A 15,013-nucleotide genomic window follows, 5' to 3' on the forward strand; every position below is an offset into this window, starting at 1 on the left:
ACTACCAAATAGTTTCCCTATTGTAAGAAATGATTCAAATATATAAAGGTATGTGGTAATCATGATTACCCATTATGTAAGCCTTATAAAGTTTTCACTCATTAATTGGAATGGCTTTATTCTGGGCTGTTTGATATTATTGCCTGTGATGAAATGAACAGCTATTTTGAAGAAAACGAGACATCATAATAGCTAGTGCTGATTTAATGCCATCTTGTTTTTGAAATCCCACCAAACTATTGCTCTTCTGTCTCCATTGGCTTTATCATGTTGTATCTTACTGGATTTTATTATATGTGATAATATAAACAAAGTTTTTATATGCAAGGAGATAATATAGAAACCATTGTTCGTTTTACGTTAACCAATTCTAAATACCCTGTAATACTTTCATTCACTTGAATGGTTTCACACTATCTTGATATGCTTGTTGCTGTAGTATATGAAGTTATATTCAAATATTTCAAGGAAAGAGACACTGTGGTAACTACTATTAAGTCGGGTTATCTTGTGGTGAAGCACTAGGTTGCTGAAATTGTCATGCTTTGACTTGTATTGTTATGTTGTTATGTCCTCTTTTATCTCAATCTCCCCTTATTCATAAAAAAGTATTTATTTATTTTTTATTTTTTAATTAAGGGAAAAAATTAAAAAATAGCAAAAAATCAAAAACACACAACTGATATATGGACAGACTGACAAACATCTTATAATATCTGAGTGTACTTGAGCATATCCTTAAGCTCAATTACAATACCTTTTTACAAAGTTGGAGTCTACAACTATAAATTATAGTAACTTTTTTGATTTCCTATTAACTTGATTTGAAGCCCTGTATTACTCCCACTATCTTGTTTTGACTGATTAGGCTCTGTTCCATTCTGTTTGATAGCATCAAGTTTGACGGTATAGGCGACTACTTTGAAGGCAATAAGATTCACTATGATGCCCATTCTGGTTTGACTATTAACTTCTTTTGAAATCCTGTAATGTTTCCAATGTTTAGGTTTTATTAGTCTTGTTCTGTACTGTTTTGTTCAATTTTATTATACCTAATGATATAGGCAATTCATTTTAAGGAAACAAGAGGCATTATGGTAACCATTGTTGATAACCTTGTATTCTGTTTTTACATCAAGTGCTATGTCTATCCTTTGTTTTGACAGAACTCTTTGGTTTGTCATACTTGGTTTTATTCTCTTCCAAAAAATGTAATAAGAACTATGGGAGTAATAAAACCCAAAATGTGTAAATCTTGTTGTAAAAAATAGAGGAAAAAAAATGCTCTAAAGGATACAACTGCAAGGGTATTTAGTGTGTTAAGATAGATGCCCATATTACTGAGTTGTTGGATCATTGAACAGAGCTGTTTGCAGTCTCACTGTTTGAATGTCCACTTTGTATGCTTTAATCCTGTAACTTGCACAACTGTTTCTGAGGTGACAATATGTAATCTATTAGCTAGTGATTTCTTAGCATTATTTTGTAATTCTGTATTACTTGTACCCTTATACTGTTTTGGGGTTTTTTCCCCCTTTAAATAAAATTTTTTTAAAAACCTTCCTACTCACAAGAGTCCCCTGAATCACAGTCTTGAGAGAAGCTCACTCCACCTGAGCTAGGCAGGCACCAGGAGCCATTTCTTCACCTTTACTCCTTCCCTGTTGCCTCTGTTATGCATGTGGGCCCTCTCCTCGCTGAGACTTCCCTTGGCTGATGGGCGCTCTGGGTGCTATGGGCCCTCACTGCCCCTCCTTCCCATTGGAGCATGTTGTTAAGAAACACGTGTTGGGGGAGGGGATCGAGGCCTTGCATACCAGCTAAAATCTTCAGAGGTGGCCTGAAGCCTCCTGTGACTCTATTCCCTGCCCCTCATCTGATTCTAAAGCCCTCAGTCTGAGCCACAGATTCGGAGGGAAGCATATTTTCCTACATGATCATGGGGTTCATCTCCCAGGCTCCCCAACAGCCACCACCTGCTACCTCCTCCAGCTAAATCATAAGATCTTAAATCAGCGTTGCACTTCCATTGAGTGGTAACTCTGCTTCTGCTTCCCCAGGACCAGCCCCTCTAATAACTCTCCTGACAAGGTAAGCACAGCCAGGCTCCCTGGCTGATTTTCTCAGGGAAATGTTTCCAGGGAGAATGGGTTGTTCCTGAAGAGGCAGATGTGAAATCAAGTTAGGGCTCAATTTCCTCAATACAGCACCAAAGGATTGGTTAATCACTTCCATGAGTCCACCTCATAGCAAGGATGTGGACTTTGAAATCATCCACACCAAGGCTGTGTGTAACTCTTAGCTGTGAAGACAATTAGCTCTGTGACCCTTTAACATATAACATCATCTCTTTAATCCTCAGTTTTGTTCCTAAGGAGATTAAAGTGTTGACATGAGATAACATGTGCATGAATCATAAGTATACTTTTACAGGGTGTGAAATTTCACGAGATGAACACACCCATGAAAACAGCACGTATCAGGAAACTATATGTCTACCCACCAACAAAGGTCTTTCTAGTGACTTCCCTACAAGTCATGACCACAGTCCTAACAGCACGCCCTGGTAGGCACCTGTGATCTTTCAGTCAGTGTTGTTTTATGAGATTCGCCCATGTTGCATGTGTCTGTGATTTGTTCCTCCTCTCGGCTCTATTACCATATTCCACTGTATCGCATCATCACCATAATTTATCCCTTCAAAGGGCCATTCAGCACCATGTCAGCAAGCAGAGATCAGCCCTTATCTAAAGCTAAATGTTTCAAAGAGGTGACAGCACAATGGTTGGAATCATGCCAGGCACAGTGAGGTTCCATGACGATAGTTTAATTGAGGGCTGCTTGTACTTTACAGGTGGATGAAATTGCATATTCTTCCCAGAGCCTCAATAACCTGCACCCAAAGCAAACAACTTCACACTCCCCATTCCCCACTCCCCATAGTACCATAAACAGTTTACTCAGAGTGAAAATGAAGTGACCCAACCTATCCTGTCACAGCACTCCTGACACTGACTGTGTGCACTTTCCCTCCTCCATGGCCTCTCTGGAGATTTCTTTACACTTGGAAGAAAAAGATAGAGACAGCTCTCTACTCGTCCTCCCACAAGCAGCACCTCCAGGCTGCAAGGCCTCCCTCCAATGTCAATAAATGAAAAGGTACATCTGGGGACTCTGTAGGGAAGCCCACTTCATGGTCACTGAAAGCTGGCAAAGCCAATTTTGGGAAATACTTGCCAGCATTCCCTGGTGCTCCCTTTTCCCAGTCTAGATTTGTTTTAAAGTTATTTATTCAGAGCACACTCATTTCTGCCAGTCCCACTTCTGTCCTACCAGAGTGTAACTTGAATTTGCCACTAATTAGGTGCATGTGCCAAAACAAACAACAGAGACAGAAACTAAAATCAACAATGGCTTCAACAAATTCTCATGTGAACCTGCCATACTCAACAAATTCAAATATATGCAACTAAGAGTGCCCTGGGAAACACTGTATTATTGTCTCCTGTCACAGGGCCTAAACATCCTGCTGCTTTGCTACAATATCACCTAAGCCCTTTGGCAAGCACGTCTCCAGAAAATCCACTAAAAACAATGAGGGAAATGATTTGCAAAGCCTCACAGGTAACTCTCAATGGAAAATGCAAGAGTGCACATACATCTTTAATACCTAGCAGGGCTTTATTCAAGGAAGTCCCTGGAAAAGGGGAAACCACAGGTTTACGAGGGAATTCAATTTTGAAGAGACGCAATCTGCTGGGAACTCAGGAAAAGAACAGTTATCCTTCATTGATTATGTAAAATTATTGGTAAAGAATTCACTACTGGAGAGACATGAATTTTCCCCGTTTCTGAGACTTTCTATCATTTTAAAGTTTCTAACTGCTTAATTCTATGAAAAGGGTTATTTTTAATTAGCTGTGTAACCACAGCTGATCTGACCACTTTGGTATACAGGAAGCCATCAAAATCCCTTAGAACCCCTTAGACAGGAGCCTCTCAAGGGTTTTTATCAAAGACTTCCAACAAAAAATAAGAAGAGGCTTTGTTCATTTGTGTCAGAAATGGGCCTCACTCAGTTTTCAGCCACGTCGAACTTACTTTCCATTCCTTGTGGCCTTCTGTGCATTCTCTACCTGTCTGCCCTAGTGTCTCAGGACACCTTGGCCTCTGCCAGGGTGTGTTTGAGCCTTGCAAAGTGGGCTTAAAGGGAACCATAGGCTCCTACTGATGGCTTTGTTTACAACCTGGGAAACTGCACTGGTGCTGATGCCCCTTAGGAAGGAGGACCACAAGAGGCTATGGGGGCATGAGGGTTACCCCATCCTGAGGTTTCTGATCAGCCTCTGAAACTTACCTTTTCTCCCATGGGATCTATGAGTTCTTATGAAACTAGAATAAAAAGGGACAAGAGAAGGAAGGCAAATGTGCTCCACAAGGAGGCTTTTCCTACACAGACGAAACATCTTTGGGACTATAAAAAAAGGTTTTATTTCATGATCTCTACTTGATCGCATGCTATGCCTAACAGGTCTCCTCTAAGAGAATTCACTGGGAGTTCTCCAACTCAGGTACCTCTTCCAGGGATTTCTAGCCCTGACACTGACTGTGTGCACTTTCCCTCCTCCATGCTGTGCTGGATTATTTAATTTTGCCTGGCTAAAGCCACTTCTAATTATTTGTAAAATATATAATAAAAATATATATCAGACATCGATATGCTGCTTCATGTTAACACTGCATTAGACAGTGTCTTCCTTACAGATAAAAGAAAAAATGGGTCACTGAGGAGTCAAAGGAAGCCCAGTTTGAAATCTGTAGGTATGGATGCAGAGATCAGAGAATTAGCTAAATCCATTTGCACCTCCACTGCCACAGTGAGGGCAGCTGGGAGGAACCTGCTGGAAGGAACTGCTTGTCTTCCTCTGGGAAAGAAGGTGACTTAAAAGTGAGAGACTTCTTAGCCTCTTCATGAGGGGCGGAAACACCTCCCACACAGGTGACTAGTGAAGCAGAGGCAGCCACACAACTGTCGCTCTCAAGCATCTCCACAGATGGTCCTGTGGAGTCTCCAGCACCCTTCCACGTCTCCCTCCTTATGAGTTCCCGTGTTGTGCCCTCTTAATTATCCTGAACAGCTTTCATTTATTCCACTTTAACCTATTGTCTCATTTTCAACTCCTGGAAGCAGCTGAAATGTGTGTGATGTCTTTTCCTGCCTCATCCCCTGTTTCTCATTCCTTAAACCAGGGAGGCAGAAAAAAGTAAGTCTCCATCCCTTGATCAAACTCAGAGGTAGTTTCATGCTTTCACATCATCTAAGTCCACAGGAAACCTTCCTTTCTGGGGCTTCTCCCTGCAACCTAAATATTCCTCCTCACACCACAGCCAGGGCCAGGCCCTTCAGGTCTCCATCCACCCTGCCCTGCCCTGGGCTTCACAGCCCTCCCTGCGGGGGGCTCCTTCATCTACTTCCTACTGCTTCCCTGAACTCCTGGCTGCCATGTCCAAATGCAGTCTACACAACTCCTGTAAACTGGCTCCCCTCGGCTCACTCCTTTCTCTGACTGACTCCCCCAAAGTCTCCCAGCCCTGCTCTGTGGTTCTCATATTCAACACAGCATCTCCTCAAACCACGTCGATTCTAAGGTCTCTCAGCTGTGTCATTCTCTCCATTCCTGTAACCTAACTGCACCAGGCTTTCAAAACTGTGGGAGGACTGGGCTTCTTTCCCCAGCCTTTCCACAGAAGTCTTCCTACATACCGCGGCCCCATTACCTTCCTAAAAGCTGGTTCACTTCCTACTGAAGCTTCGACCTTGGCCTGTAAGTTCAAATCTTTTCTCTTTATTGTTTCCTACTTCCTTCACTACCACTCCCTAGTATAATTCTTCCTTTCTGGGTACTTCAGTCTCCTACAAATCCCTGCTTGGCCTAAAGATTAATGCTGTTATAGACAGATCTAAAACAGTGGTGGCAAACCCATAGCACATGTTTTTCTTTTAAGAGGAAAGATATTAATGCATGATTTGATTTTTCCAAATTAAAACCATAGCATTTAGGTTTAATTGCAGTGTTGGTGCTTTGCAATACATAAATGTGCTTGAGGATTTCAGTTGGGCACTGGTCTCTAAGATATTTTCCATCACTGATCTAAAATGTCCCCCAAGGGCACAGGTGTTCAGCAAAGGGTGGGGCTTTGGGAAACGTGACTGGAATCATGAAGGCTCTGACTTCATGTGGATCAGTGTATAGATCAGTTCGGAAGCTGAGTGGGTTCACTAGGGGAGGTTAATAATTGGATAGACCAGGTCAGTAGGAGCATGGCTTTGAACATTACATGTGATCCTGGTCCCTTCCTTTCTGGCTACTTCATTCTCTCTCTTTCTGGCTGCAGCAAGAGGAGCAGCTCTTCCCTGCCACACCCCTCAATTTCTGCCTTTCTGCTTCCAGCCAGCTGTTAGGAAATGCTTAAGAAACTGTGGCCTGAAGCACAGGTGACACTGAGAAAAACAACATGTAGCTGGAAGAACATTCAGGGTGATGGTGTAAGATAAGTAATCTATCCTGCCAGTCACAGAGAGGTACTCAAGGAGAAATGGATGGCAAGTGGCTAAACTTGAAAAGACTGACAGTAGCTGTGTTGTGAGGTGGTGAATAACTAGGGCTCTCATATATTGCTGCTGGAAATAAAAGTGGGACAACCACGCTACAGAACAGGTTGGGAAGCCACTGTGCTCCCTCTGGCTTCAGTGGTCTGCTCTCACCCTGCAGCATATTTCTCTTCCTACCTTTAGCAAATGTAAACCCTCGTTTTAAAAAAGTGTGACAGTTTTCTTATAAAGATACATGTCTATAATCCCACAAACCCCCTCCTACATACCCCAGAGAAAGAAAACATATATCCAAATGAAGAGTCATACAGGAATGTTTATAGCACCATTATTCATAAACAAATAATACAAATAATCCAAGTGTCTACTGGCAGATGAAAGAATAAACTAATTGTGGTGTGGACACAGGATACACACTAAGCTGCTTGAAAGGGTCAGTTGCAACTCAGAACTAGAACTGCACAAAAAAGAAAAAAGAAATGGAAGAAAGAATAATAACTATAGACATCCCTGAAGTTCTAAGGAGGCAACCTGAAGATGATTGTTACAACACCAACAGGAGGAAGCTGTTAGTGAACTCCCATGCAGGCCCACATGCTAACTCTTTTGCAGTCCTGTGGGAAGCACTCTGCCATCAGTGCAGCCTCATCAGCCAAGCAAAGACTCTAGCACACAGTGGCGGGTGCCAATGTGAACACGCATTTTATTCCAGCAGAAAACAATGTTGCCCTGAGTAAGGAGGTGGTGGGTGGGCTGAGGGTAACCTTCGATCACACTCTCCCATTGCTCTTGCTCTACCTGTATGAACAGGCACCATATAGAAAGGTGACTTCAATTAAGCCTTTTGTTTCAATTAAGCAAAGTACCACAAACACTGATAGCAGCCAGGAAAGGATTTCTTTCAAGCTAACTTTGTTGACTGCACCCTCAAGGGGCACAAAACCAAGCAGAAGCACTGCATTCCCTGAGGTAGTCCATGCGTCACAGCACCTACTGCCACAAGCTGTCCCAGAGCAACACCTGGCCCCAGCCCATGTTCCAATAGCAGGACCCATCAGCCAACAAGCCCAGGCTGTGCCTACATCTGGAAAAGAAGATGCCTGTGAACAGCAGATCACCTTCCTGCACGCCTGTGATGCCTAATGAGGAAGGGAGGGCTGTGTTTCTGGCTTTCAAGGGAGAAGTGAAATAGATGGGGTTTTCTCCTGGGAGCATGTGCCTAACAATGGTACCCTCCAAGTGACCAGCCGTCTCCACCTTCTTACATTTATGGTGCACAACGTTTGCTACAGTTGTTTATAAAACTTCCAGAAAACCTGGAAAGATATCCTTTACTGAGAAGAATCTCAAGGCTTTACTGAAGCACCTGGATCTCTTCCTAGGGCTCTTAGCAGAATACCGTGCCTACCTCTTCCCAGAGTCAGCCTATGTCACTGCCTGAAAGGGATGCTGCAGTCCCGAGAGCCCCAAGGCCACTGATTACAGCCTGGTGATTCTGTAGGACTGCTGCTCTGCTAGCTTTGTCTTCCAGGGAGTGGACAGATCTCAGGCCAGCCCTGGGGCAGGGCTCTGTGATTTGATTTGTCCACATATTGTAGTATTTCTCTTAAGAATTATTTTTTGGGTGCCAGAATGTCCTGTTATTGCACATGACGTTTGTGATGACAGGTAATGCAGTCATCATGACACATCCACAAAATGGACTATCATGGTATTCCTTGCAATTCTTAATGAGAACCTTATTGTTTAGTTAGTTGTTACCATAAATGATTTGTTGTTTGAGACAGCATTTTTCCAGTTGAGGCTGGCCTAGAACTCACTGTAGCCCAGGGTGGCCTTGAACACATGGCGACCCTCCTGCCTCTGCCTCCCGAGTGCTAGAATTACACACATGCATCACCACATCTCGCTAAACAAAACCTTTTTGTAGCCTGTTTTCATTCTTGTAGAGAGGCTGAATGACTCCGTGCAATCTATTTTAGTTTGTACATGGAAACCATCAGGAAATCTCAAAGTCTTCTAGGAGGAATCAGTATCAATGAAAGAGAAAATGTGCAGCTGTACAGTTAGAGTTCTCTTTATGAAAAATTATTTTCAGTACTTAATATAGCATTGCCTGTCTTGTTTGAGATTTTATAGCCATACTTTGTTAAGTAATGTCATGGTTCACTTTCAAGAAAATGTTATTTTTGGTAATCTAAGTAAAAAAGATTTCTCATTTGAGAAAACAAATAAATAACTAAAAGAAAATGTATGGATTGTATTGTCAAGATTAAGAATTTTTCTATTAAAGAATTAGGTGAAAAAGTGAAAAGTCATCTACAGAATTTGGAAATCATAGATATGTTAAGGGCTTCCTGTGCATAATATATAAAGACCTGGTCAAACTCAGATACAGAAACTCTAATTTACAAATGAGAAAAGAATTGAAATAGACATATCTCCAAGGAACATGCACAAATGATTAACAAGCACATGAAAAGATGCTCAATATAATGACACGCTATGGGAATGCGAATGGAAACCACTCTGCACCTACTATTCATTACTGTAACTGCTGAACAAGAAGTTAAACAAGGAGCATTCGAGAAACTGCGCAGAAACCAGAAGATTCACACATTCCTTAAGGGAACAGGAAAAGCAGCAGTCACTGCAGAAAACAGAGACCAACTGTGAGGTCACATGGACAGCATGCCCAGCAGATGTGCATTGGCAGAATGAAACAAGGATTCAAATAATTTTCCATGCCATGGCATCAGAGCGAGAGATGTGGGCTGTTTTTGGTTTGATTTTGCTAAACCTGATAGAATGCACAACTGTTATGAAGATAATGAGATATACTATGCTACCTATGACTGTTATCCCAGTATCCTGGCTGTGAAGTTTTGTACCTATTTCACTGTGTTGTCTTCATTGGCTTTGTTCTGTCTTGTTCTGTTGTATTTTACTACCTTAAAAAAAAGTAGAGGCAGGCACCACTTTCCGTGGAGCCCAGCTTGTCTTGGACCCTTGCACTTTCTGTGTTCACTGGAACAGCTAGGTGGGTCTGGGGTGCCAGTATCTGCTTCCCTGTGTGCTTGGAGGACTGTGGAGTTCTAAGCAAGCAGGCAAGCGTCATCGGTTCCACAGGTCCACGGTCCTGGGGTAAGTGCCCCACGCACTTTCCCCCCAAGCCCAGATTGTTTGGGATCCTCTAGCCTTCTAGGTACACTGGAAGAGCTAAGCAGGTCTGGATGCCTACTTCCACCTCCCCATTCAGGCTGTGCTTGGAGAACTGTGAAGTTCTAAACAAGCAGGCGGTCGCCCACTTTCCCCAGAGCCCAGCTTGTTTGGGACTGTGGAATTCTAAGCAAGCAGGCGAGTGCCACTGGTTCCAGAGCCCAGAGGCCTTGAGGAACTGGATGCCAGAGTCCCAGGAGCTGCGGGCATAGAAGTGAATTTCCAACAGACCCTGAGGAAGCTTTTTAATAACACTTGAAACACAGAAATATAGGAAAATGACAAAAGGAAAGACAAAATTACAACCTCAACCCACCAGCCCATCTCAAGAAACCCTAGGAGCAATGTATATACAAGGAAATATATGCCATACACCTCAAATATCAGACTGATATTACAGCAACTGAAATAAACAAGCAACTCCAGGAAGCTTTAAAGGAATTCAAACTAGAAATAATCTCCCAGGTAAAAGAAGAAATCATAAAAGAAATGAAAGAGATGCTGAACATATCTTTAAAAAAAAACACACAGTTAAAAAATTGGAGGAACTAAACAAAAAGATAAGAGTCCCTAGATGAGCAATATAAGAAACAAACAGAATACATAAAGCATATGCAAAGAGATATACAAGAAATCAAAAATTCGACTGAAAGTTGTAAAAACCACCTCAATGAAAGTGAAGATAAATTTCAGACTTTGAAGACAGGACTGCAGCTAGTGAACAGGAAAGGAAAGATCTTTTAAAAATAATAAAGAATCAGGAAATAACAATTCAACAGCTGAAAGATGACACAAAGAAAAACAACATAAGATTGATAGGGATTAATTAAAAAGAAGGGGATGACATAAAGGACATCAGGAGGATATTTAGAGAAGTAATAGCTGAAAATTTCCCAAGCATGAGATCAGACACCGACATCAGGTTCAGTGAAGCATACATAAATCCAAATAGTCATAACCAAAATAAAAATTCACCCAGACATATAATAATCACCATCCCAGAAATCCAACACAAGAACAGATTATTAAAAGCTATCAGAGAGAAAAGAAAGATCACGTATAAAGGAAAACCTATCAGAAGCACAGCAGACTTCTCAGCACAAACAATAAAGTCAAGAAGAGGATGGAGCAAATATTCCAAATATTAAAGGAAAATGATTTCCAATCTAGACTGATGTACCCTGCAAAACTATCCTTCAAAATTGATGGTGAAATAAGATACTTCCATGACAAAGAACAGCTGAAGAACTTCACAATCACCAAGCCAACCCTGCAAAAAATATTGAAAGACAATTTAGATACACTTAGGAAAAAAATACTAAGCAAAGCAGACAATTAAACAGAACAGAAAGATAAGATGCAACAGCAGAAAGATAACATGTCAACAATAAACCAACATATAACATTTATAACCATTAATGTAAATGGCCTAAATGCACCAATTAAAAGAAACAGACTGGCAGAATGGATCAAGAAACAAAATCCAACCATATGCTGTCTACAAGAAACCTATCTAACCCAGAGGGATACTCACGGACTAAAAGTCCAAGGATGGAAAACAATACTTCATGCAACAGGAATCAAAAAAAAAGCTAGAGTAGCCATTCAGTTTGCAGACAATGTGAATTTTAAACCAATAATGATCAGAAGAGACAAAAAAGGGTCACTACATACTCGTTAGGGGAAAACTGCAAGAGGAAGAGATAACTATATTATAAATGTATGCACCAAATTTCAGAGGACCGAGTTGAATAAAATAAGTATTAACAGAAATGAAAAATCAAATTATCAGTAACACAATTGTAAAAGGAGACCTTAACACACCATTGACACCAAGGTTCAGATCAACCAGACGGAAAATCAGCAAAGAAATAACAGAACTGAAGCACACATGTGAACAAATGGACTTGATAGATATATACAGAGTGTTCCATTCAACAACATCAGAATGCACATTCTTCTCAGCAGTTCATGGGTCATTCTCTAAAATACACCATATATTAGCTCATAGAACATATATAAATGAATGCAAAAGAGTTGAAATTATCCCTTGCATGTTATCGGATCATAACGCTTTGAAATTAGAAATTAATGATAAAAGATACTGCAAAAATCCCACAAACACATGGAAACTGAATAACACACTCTTGACTAATCAGTGGGACACAGGGGAAATTCAAGAAGAAATTAAACAATACCTACAAGAAAATGAAAATGCAGATACAACTTATCAGAATCTGTGGGATGCAATGAAAGCCTTCCACAGAGGAAAATTTATTGCACTGAGTTCCCACACCAGGAAAACAGAACGCATACAAATAAATAACCTGATGCCACACCTCAAACAGCTAGAAAAAGAAGAGCAAGTGAAGCCCAAAGCCAAAAGAAGAGAGGAAATTATAAAAATCAGAGCAGAAATCAATGCAAGAGACAAAGAAAACAATCCAAAGAATCAAAGAATTAAAGAGCTGGTTCTTTGAAAGAATAAGTAAAATTAATAAACCCCTAGCCAAACTTATGAAAAAATGGAAGAAAAAGCTCAAATTCATGCAATAAGAAATGAAAAAGGTGAAATCACTACACACACTATAGAAATACAGAAGATTAGCAACACCTATTTTGAAAACCTCTACTCTCAAAAGTTGGGTAACACAGAACAAATAGACAGATTCCTAGAAATGTATGAAGTACCAAAGCTAGGTCAAGAGGATGTAAAACTGCTGAATAACCCAATCTCTATTAATGAAATTGAAGATGTAATTAAGTCCTTACCTACAAAGAAGAGCCCAGGCCCAGACAGATTCACTGCAGAATTCTACAAGAAATACAAAGAAGACCTGATGCCGACACTCCTCAAACTCTTCAATGAAATTGAAAAGGAAGCAATCCTTCCTAAGTTATTCCTGGAAGCAAATATTACTCTAATACCAAAACCTGAGAAAGATCCAACTAAAAAAGAGAACTATAGACCGACCAATCTCCCTAATGAACACAGATGCAAAAATCCTCAATAAAATATTGGCAAATAGGATGCAGCAAATCATCAAGAAGATTATACAGCATGACCAAGTGGTATTCATCCCAGGCATCCAGAAATGGTTCAGCATACGTAAATCAATAAATATAATCCACCATATCAATAAAGCCAAAAGTAAGAATCACATGATCATTTCTATAGATGTGGAAAAAGCTTTCAATAAGATCCAAATTCATTCGTGATAAGAACTGTACAGAAAATTGCAATAGATGGTATTTACCTCAAATAATAAAGGCCATCTATGACAAACCAACAGCCAGTATCATACTAAATGGCCAAAAATTGAAGGCCTTTACTTTAAAATCAGGCACAAGACAAGGATATCCTTTATCACCACTCCTAGTGAATATCGTACTGGAAATATTAGCCAGAGCATTTAGACAAGAGAGAGAAATAAAAGGGGTAAAGATAGGAAAAGAAGAAGTTAAATTGTCATTGTTTGCACATGACATGATACTCTACATAGAAGACCCCCTAAACTCCATTGAAAGACTCTTGGATATAATAAATAAATTCAGTAATGTAGCTGGATGCAAATCAATACTCAGAAATCAATAGCATTCATATACACTAACAACAAAATCACAGAGAAAGAACTAAGAGAAGCCACACCCTTCACACTAGCAACCAAAAACATGAAATATTTAGGATTTACTGTTACAAAAAAAGTGAAAGACCTATACAGGGAAAATTATAATACACTGAAAAAAGAAATTGATGATGCTCTCAGAAAACGGAAAGACATCCCTTGCTCATGGATAGGAAGAATAAATATTGCGAAAATTGTCATTCTCCCAGAACTCTTATACAGATTCAATGCAATCCCAATAAAAATACTATCAACATACCTCATAGATCTCGAGAAATCACTCCTAAAATTCATCTGGAGCAAGAAGAGACCTAGAATAGCAAATACAGTTCTAAGCAACAAAGGCAAGGCAGGAGACATCACAATCCCTGATTTGAAGTTATACTGCAAAGCAACCGTAGTAAAATCAACATGGTACTGGAATCAAAAAAGAGACAAAGATCAATGGAATAGATTAGAGGATACAACCACAACTACAAAACACACTCAACCACCTTATCTTTGATAAAGGAGCCAAGCAGGTTCATTGGAAGAACAACAGTCTCTTTAATAAATGATGTTGGAAAAACTGGCTCTCCATTTGCTAAAAAATAAAACCAGACCCATGCCTATCACTGTGTACTAAATTAAAATCTAAGTGGATCAAAGACCTGAATATTAAAACAGAAACACTAAATCTGTTGGAAGACAAATTGGGTAGAAACCGTGAAGATGTAGAGAATTCATGAACAAGACTCAAACCGCACGGGAAATACTTCCCAGAATCAATAACTGGGACCAGCTCTTATTAAAAAGTTTCTGCATGTCAAAAGAAATATCCAGCATAGTGAAAAGAAAACCCACACACTGGGCAAAATCTTAGTAAACTGTCCCTCAGACAAAGGACTTCTGTCTAAAACATATAAAGAATTTTAAAAAATCAGACCCCCAAAATTCAAAGATCCAATCCAAAAATGGGCATCTGAGATGAATAAACACTTCTCAGATGAAGAAATATAAATGGAAAATAAATACATGAAAAAATGCTCATCATCATTAGTCATTGGAGAATTGCAAATTAAAACCACACTGAGAAACCATCTCACTCCTGAAAGAATGGCCAGGATCAAGAAAACCATCAACAACAAATGCTGGAGAGGCTGTGGGGGAAAAGGAACTCTCCTGCACTGTTGGTGGGAGTGTAGACTGGTGCAACCATTGTGGAGATCAGTCTGGAGATTTCTCAAAAAGCTGGGATTGGAAGTCCCATTTGTTCCAGCTATTCCACTTCTAGGCATGTTTCCAGAAGAACTGAAAGCATCATACCACAGTGATATATGTGCACCATGTTTATAGCAGCACAATTTGTAATCGCCAGATCTTGGAAACAACCCAAGTGTCCATGAACTGAGGAATGGATAAAAAAGTAGTGGTATTTTTATACAACGGTGTACTACTCAGCTATAAAGAAGGATCACATTGAAATATTTATAAATAAATGGACACAGCTTGAGGCCATACTCATAAGTGAAATAAATCAAACTCACATGTATGAATACCAAATAGTTTCCCTATT

At 40.1% G+C, this 15,013-nt stretch overlaps 1 pseudogene; it reads left to right on the plus strand.

Moving 5' to 3' along the window:
* The first annotated feature begins 7,089 nt into the window (after window positions 1-7,089).
* Window positions 7,090-8,054, plus strand: LOC106026431 (male-specific lethal 3 homolog; annotated as a pseudogene).
* Window positions 8,055-15,013: the final 6,959 nt, after the last annotated feature.

The sequence above is a fragment of the Cavia porcellus genome, unplaced genomic scaffold (assembly GCF_034190915.1).
Source record: "Cavia porcellus strain 051 isolate PalLab524CR breed Dunkin Hartley unplaced genomic scaffold, mCavPor4.1 scaffold_7, whole genome shotgun sequence".
Taxonomy (NCBI): Eukaryota; Metazoa; Chordata; class Mammalia; order Rodentia; family Caviidae; genus Cavia; species Cavia porcellus.